Here is a 7,890-nt window from a genome sequence, read left to right on the forward strand (position 1 = left end):
TTTAAGCAGCTCTGCTTCTGATTAACTTTGGCTATTTCTGTTGGGGGGCGGGGGGGTTGCCCCTTTGGCCTATGTCCAACAACTCTCTCCTCTATCCTACCATGCTTTTCTTCCTCTCATCCCTTCCGATCTCGTCTTTATCATCACACACCGTTGCCCACTTTCGTTTTTGGGTAAATCAGGCCGTTCCCTGAGGTTCCTATAGGTTTTGTCTCCTGTAATAATGATTCTGGATGGGAAGAAGGATATTCTGGGGGAACTTAGTCCATAAAAGCCAAGGTAGGAAATGCATCCGCTTTGGGTTCAGAACGGATTACATTCAAATCTCTACCCTTTTTTTGTCCAAAAATATTTCGGGAATGAGCCATGACTGTTAGGTCTTCTCCAGATCCTCACAGTTCCTGTACAGAAAGAACATTGTTATAATTGATGTGCATCCTTCGGTAAGACATATTTGGTGAAGGAATACGGCAGAGTCTCACTTTACAGAGATAACGGTCCATCAGAACCTTTGTGGCTGTGTCTTGCCGCATTAAGTAGTACACCTCGGCCTTGGCCACCACTTCTCTAAATTTTTATCTTTCACTGTCCCATCGCCTTGAGCGGGTGTGGTCGACGCAGTGGCCGCGGGACGGCCGAATAATGGTCCCCGCGCCCTCTGGCCGCGCACGCGGATGGTGCCGTTTGCCCGTCTGGGCATGTGCCTTTGCGGCTGCTATTTATGTGTGGGCGCAGGTTCCCTGGCTTCTGAAGTGTTTTTTGCTGGCTTGTTGGCCGGACGATAGAAGAGGGTGGAATCACCGCAGAAAGTGGGACACCTCGGCCTTGGCCATCATTTGTCAAAATGGTTGTCTAGTGTCCCATCACCTTGAAAGGCTGTGGTCGACGCTGTGGCCGCGGGACGGCCGCCTTATGGTCCCCTAGCCCTCTGGCCGCGCACGCGGACGGTGCCGTTTGCCCGTCAGGGCGTGTGCCTTTGCGGCTGTTATTGATGTGTGGGCTCAGGTTCTGTGGCGTGGGAACTTCAGTTTGCTGGCTTGTTGGCAGGACGATAGAAGAGGGTGGAATCACACCGCAGAAAGCGGGACACCTCGGCCTTGGCCACCACTTCTCAAAATTTTCTTCTTCCACTGTCCCATCGCCTTGAGAGGCTGTGGTCGACGCTGTCGCCGCGGGACGGCCGCCTTATGGTCCCCTCGCCCTCTGGCCGCGCACGCGGACGGTGCCGTTTGCCCGTCAGGGCGTGTGCCTTTGCGGCTGCTATTGATGTGTGGGCGCAGGTTCTGTGGCGTGGGAACTTCAGTTTGCTGGATTATTGGCAGGACGATAAAAGAGGGTGGAATCACACCGCAGAAAGCGGGACACCTCGGCCTTCGCCACTTCTCAAAATTGTCTTCTTTCACTGTCCCATCGCCTTGAGCGGGTGTGGTCGACAGTATGTGATGCTAATCTTCCGCAGACTCATAAGTAGAGAAACAAACCACTCAGAAACTCTGTATTGCTATTAAAAACAATGAGTTATGTCTTCATGATTTCTTTTGTCTCAACATTTGTGCTATGTTTAAGTTTTTTGGTTTCATTTCTACTCCATTAAAGACAATATCTTTCATTATTTTACTTCCTCAACTTTACTGAAACTGTATACCAACAGAAGTCATTTCCCTCTTTCCAGCTCATCTGCTAGAGAACTTTAATAACACCAGACACACACAAGTCTTCCCTCTAGTTCAACTCCATAGAAACATGAACCTAACATCAGAGCCTTAAAACCTTCCTCTTCCAAAAAGCCTTCAAGGACTGTGTGGTGGATCGTTGCCTATTGAAGAATTGGTTGCCAGGCCAAGAGTATTTCGCACTTTATTGATTTTTAACTGTCAAACTACCTCATCTCTGTGAAGTATTCAGCCCTCGGACCAGAGCCGTGTTTTTACACCACTGTTTTTTAAGCAGGTAATGCTGTATGCTGGCTGTGACAGCAGTTTTATTTTATGTGTTATTGATGCAACATTTTCTTTAATATATATATATATATATATATTGGTTTTATTTCTGCCATTGCCCCATGGAAGCCGCTCAGAGTCCCTCCGGGAAGATGGGGCGGGGAATAAAAATAAAGATCTTACTGTTGTTAATTATTATTATAATCATTATTGATGTGATGGTGGCCACGACTACCCTGCGGACTGCCAGCTTGCTTGTGTCCATCCGGTAGGGGTGCGGCCAAGGCCGCTGACGGTTTGCTGTCAGGGAGTGTGCCTTTGTGGCATGGGTTGTGGGGTGTTGGCGTGGGGCCGGCCAACAGTGGCCGGCCCCCCTGGGCTGAGGGGCTTGGGCCCATATTTCAATAGCAGACGTAAAGAAAACACGCCCTTCCCCATGGGTTGTGGGGTGTTGGCGTGGGGCCGGCCAACGGTGGCCGGCCCCCCTGGTCTGAGGGGCTTGGGCCCACATTTCAATAGCAGACGTAAAGAAAACACGCCCTTCCCCATGGGTTGTGGGGTGTTGGCGTGGGGCCGGCCAACGGTGGCCGGCCCCCCTGGTCTGAGGGGCTTGGGCCCACATTTCAATAGCAGACATGAAGAAAACACGCCCTTCCCCTTGGGTGGTGGGGTGTTGGCGTGGGTAGAGGCTAAGGTCGCTAAAGCAGAAAACTTTGTGGGAGGGCCGGGCCGATCTCTCAGGGATGCATGCCGGCCAACTGTGGCCGGCTCAGGGTGGGGTCTTTGCTGCCTGCGGATTTTTTCTTTCTTTTCTTTTTGCTGCCTCTCGGCCTACGTGGTCGAGTTTCCCACAATGCACCGCATCTCTCTTCTCTCGCGGCTGTCCCTCCGCACATTTTTGGGCCATTTTTCCCAGATCCTTCCTTTGGGGCGGGGTCCTCTGTTTTTTTTCTCTCTCTCTCTCTCTAGGGGATGCATGCCGGCCAACTGTGGCCAGATCAGGGTGGGGTCTTTGCTGCCTGCGGATTTTTTCTTTCTTTTCTTTTTGCTGCCTCTCGGCCTACGTGGTCGAGTTTCCCACGATACACCGCATCTCTCTTCTCTCGCGGCTGTCCCTCCGCACATTTTTAGGCCATTTTTCCCAGATCCTTCCTTTGGGGCGGGGTCCTCTGTTTTTTTTTTCTCTCTCTCTCTCTCTAGGGGATGCATGCCGGCCAACTGTGGCCGGCTCAGGGTGGGGTCTTTGCTGCCTGCGGATTTTTTCTTTCTTTTCTTTTTGCTGCCTCTCGGCCTACGTGGTCGAGTTTCCCACGATGCACCGCATCTCTCTTCTCTCGCAGCTGTCCTTCTGCACACGTTTGAGCTATTTTTCCCAGATCCTTCCTTTGGGGCGAGGTCCTCTGTTTCTCTCTCTCTCTCTCTCTCTCTCTCTCTCTCTCTCTCTCTCTCTAGGGGATGCATGCTGGCCAACTGTGGCCGGCGCAGGGTGGGGTCTTTGCTGCTGAGATAGACATTGGGGTTCGGATCCCCACGGGGATTTTTTCTTTCTGCTTTTTTCTCCATCTTGGCCATTGCGGTTCGGATCACCACGTTGATTTTTTCTTTCTTTTTGCTCCAATTTTTCCCACTCCTCCTGCCAGTGCTTTTAATGGATCCAAACCCTCATGTGTATCTCTGCAGCTAAGCCCCCGCCCTACTGCTTTAGGGAAAGGGTCAGGGGTGTGGGATCCATGCCCCCATGTCTATTTCCACAGTTTAAGCCCACGCCCTGCTGCTTTGGGGAAAGGGGCTGGGGTGGGAGCCAGCCCACGGTGGCCGGCTCCCCAGGGGAGTGGGATCCAAGCCCCCATTTTGCCATCAGGCGATAAATCAAACCAACGTTGCACAAACCTTACATTTCTTGGGAGGGGGAGGGGCTTGACCACTGTGGTATAATGGCCTCCAATATGGATGCCTGGGGAAAGTCATTGCGCATTGTGGCAGGCAGCACAATGTGTCTCTTGGCCAATGGCCCCCAATGCCCTAACATTTTGACAGATTTACGGGCACTGAAACAATGTTACACAAGTAGAAGAAGGACTTTCACAGTGAAGGAACCCCTATTGAACATTCAAAAGCAGGAACAGATTTTTTGCAATTGGTAAATAAAGTTTTTTTATATGAACTATAAAATTGCGCAATAAATCTTAGGAAAGGGAAAACGCTCTGCAATTTAGCGAACAAGCAGGGTGGATTGTGTTCTCCCACTGTACCAAATTTGATCAGTATAGCTGAAAAAATGAGTGCAGGAGAGCCCCCTAACTCCCCCCCCCTCTTGGGCTGTTTTTGGGCCACTGCGCATGCGCGTCCGCCATTAACGAATTAATTTAGAAAATAACGAATTTTCGTTAATTTCGAATTTTTTGGGGGGCCAAATTCGGAAATGACTTCAGAAACGAAACGCTACCCCCCTCTACTTTTGAAACGAGTTTAGAATCAATTTTTTCGTGGATCGCTCAAGCCTATTATATATGTGTTTATTTGTGTGTCAATTTTGGGAATAGATGGTAACTGGTTTAAAGAGCATGCTAGACTTATGTTTGAACAACATGGGAGAAATGCCACTCTGATATATGAACACCCTGAAACAGTACGTGACTTTTCTTTTCTGCCTGCCTTGATTAATGAGGAAGCTGTGGTCTTGACAACACTTCTCTTAGCAGAGCAAACAGAAAAACCTACTATCTTTAACCCCCCTGGTTTCCTGAATGGGTTGCGGCATAGAATGATACAGGTTTCAAAAACAACCCTCAGGCAAATGTTTTTGTTGTTATTTCCCAGAAGGTTATCGAAAAGGGTGGAAAAATATCCCAGAAAAACAAAAGGAAATTCTTCTCAATGTGGGAAACTATTCTCACTGCACTGAGAAGTTTTACCTTTATGGGAAACACAATGTTTCACAAGCATCAGGCTATTGGCACAGTTTACGTTTCCAGGAGCAGTACAGTGATCCAGCCCAGGGAGAAGATGAATATTACAGAAAGGCCAGGGAGCAATATGAAGCCATGAAGGATAGCTCTTTTGGTTTATTTTCATGGTTTATGGATCAATATGAAACACTTGATCAGTTTTTACTAAAACTTAGAAACCTAATGCAGAGAAAAAGCATGAGGGTCCAAGGAGATATTATTTCATGTAATGACTGGAAAATATATGATCCCAATCTGTGGTTTTTCTATGATGGTTGGGCCTCTAATTTCCATCCAGGTGGATACCAGTGTGCAGGCATTGGATATTTTACCTTTCCAGTCCAGGTCGCTTCTCGCCGCATAAGAACAAAGCGAGATAGATCTGCACCCCTAGGCCCAGCCTGCTCGGATGAAGTGATAATAGGACCACAGTTGTCTGAAACAGAAAGAGGCCGGGTAGCTGGAGGTCTGTTAACAGGCCTACTGACTCTCGGAAGCTACCCAGGCATAGTTGCCCAGGAAAACAGAAGGAGTATTTTAGGCATCACATGCAGATTGGGAAAACCCATAAATGCTACAGGAATCGTAGTTAGATCAATACAAAGTGAGGTGGAAGACTTACATCAGATTGTTTTGCAACATCGCATGGCCTAAGACTACTTGTTAGCAAGACAAGGACAGTTTTGTAAACTGATGAAAGAAGGATGCTAAGTAAGGTTTCATGATCTCAATAAAACAATTGAAGATGATCTAAACCAAATGACAGATTTAATCGAACATAACACAAGGGGATTTCAAGCCCTTTTGATTGGATAACGAGTCGGCTACCGTCGATTCAGTGGATAAAAGAACTGTTTTTTGCTTTCTGTATAATCATATTAGTAGTTTTACTGATGTTGTGTATTGTGCCTATAATTTTTAAAATGTCTAAAAAATGCATACATGTGATTATAAGTGGAAAACAAGATGAAATACAATTATTAGCCTTAGTTAAATTATGCTTCTGACCTTCGGTTCAGAGCATCAAAGGGGGGATTTGATGAAGGTGTATTGGGAAAATATAATACTTATATTGGAAACTATATATTGAATGTAATCAAGTTAAGAAATAGAAATAGGAAAATATGTAATCACCAGCAGATTGTGTGCATAGCCTTAAAATACATTCTGCCCTAGCAAATAGATGTCTCCCCATAAGCAAGACCAAAGTTCACCCTGAGTGCCAGGGACATATGTTAAGTGTCAACAAGAATAGATAAGCTAATGGACAAGAGACAAATTAAGGCTTTTTGGGATATTAAGATAAGACCTGGCGCCATGGAGGAGTACTAATGACTCTTTCTGACAAGCTAAGATAGGGAGGACATTCCTTAATTAATGGATCCTGAGAGCTTAGATGGGAATTCCAGAGATAAGGCTAATGGAGGGTTAGAGGTCTTGAAAGAGTCTATATTTTAGAAAAATGCAAGAGTAGCTTTTTAGTTAAGTGCCAAGTAAGACTTTTTTGACACTAATTGGTGATGGATAATACCTATGTGACGTAGATAGAGGTAGGCCAAAATAGTATATAAGGATCTGTGTTTCTTTGTCTTGTACCCTTTTTTCCTGGAGACAGGAGGATCTATATTGCTTATTCTCTCTGGCTACTGAGAATAAACGTCTTTTTTTTCTACAGCCACCGGAACTCCCTTTGTCTCATTTCCTCAAACCTTTGTCTGCCATTTCAATGGCACGCCCGAGTTTAGGAGAACTATAGTGTCTAGCTTTACTCGGGGGCTATCTCTATACCTTCTATTAAGATTAAGACCCTTAACATACAGAGGCACTTTAGTCAAGGTGAAAAGATAATCAAAATGAGTTTACTAAAACAAGATGAATAAAGGTGATTTTTTCAGTGAAAAACTTCTGGAATGGCTCTTACAGCAGAGGCATTCCAGAAGTTTTTCACTGATAAAATCACCATGCTTCAGCAGGAACTGCCCCCTACAGTTGATACCTTAAGTGAGCTTGAGACTTTGTGGCCGCTTAGTGGGCCTATCTTTGACCGATTTACTCCGCTTGACAAGGAAGATGTCGCTAGAATCCTGGCTGTTGCAAAACCAACCACCTGTTCCCTTGATCCGTGCCCCTCCTGGCTGGTAAAGAGCTGCCTGGAAGGTCTACTCGATCCGTTGAGTAATATAATCAATGGCTCTCTTGAACAGGGGGTCTTCCCGGACAACCTAAAAGAGGCAAGGGTTCGTCCCTTGCTAAAGAAGCCTAGCTTGGATCCCATGACCCTTGCCAACTATCGTCCTGTCTCCAACCTCCCATTCTTGGGCAAGATGATAGAGCGGGCTATACTGGGACAATTGCAACAATTTCTGGATGATACAGCCGGCCTGGACCCTTTCCAGTCAGGCTTCCGCCCTGGCCATGGGACGGAGGCAGTCCTGGTTGCCATTACAGATGAACTTCGTCACCAGTCTGATAGCAGAAGATCAGCGCTACTGGTACTTCTTGACCTTACCGCAGCATTTGACACCGTTGACTACGATCTAATGATTCACCGTCTCGCCATGTCCGGAGTTCGCGGTCAGGCCCTCAATTGGTTCAACTCATTTCTGCATAACCGGAGCCAATGCGTGGAGTATATGGATCAAGTCTCCGACAGATCTCCCCTCCTATGCGGGGTACCCCAAGGTGCAATTCTCTCCCCTCTTCTCTTCAACATCTACGTTAGACCCCTTGCTAGTTTGGTTCAGAGTTTCAGCCTAGACTGCTATCAATATGCGGACAACACCCAACTCCTTCTGCGCTTGGAGCCTGGAGCAATATCAATACCATGAGACAATTTCACCTTATGTCTGGAGGCTCTGTCGAACTGGCTACGTGCTAGTAGACTGAAGGTGAACCCGGCGAAGACTGAGATTCTCTGGCATGGCCGCTCGACTGGTCTGACCCAGTTGCTACCCGCCTTCAATGGTGCTGCCCTATCTCCTTCGCCTACCGTTAAGAGCCTG

Source organism: Anolis carolinensis, chromosome 3 (genome assembly GCF_035594765.1).
Source record: "Anolis carolinensis isolate JA03-04 chromosome 3, rAnoCar3.1.pri, whole genome shotgun sequence".
Lineage (NCBI taxonomy): Eukaryota > Metazoa > Chordata > Lepidosauria > Squamata > Dactyloidae > Anolis > Anolis carolinensis.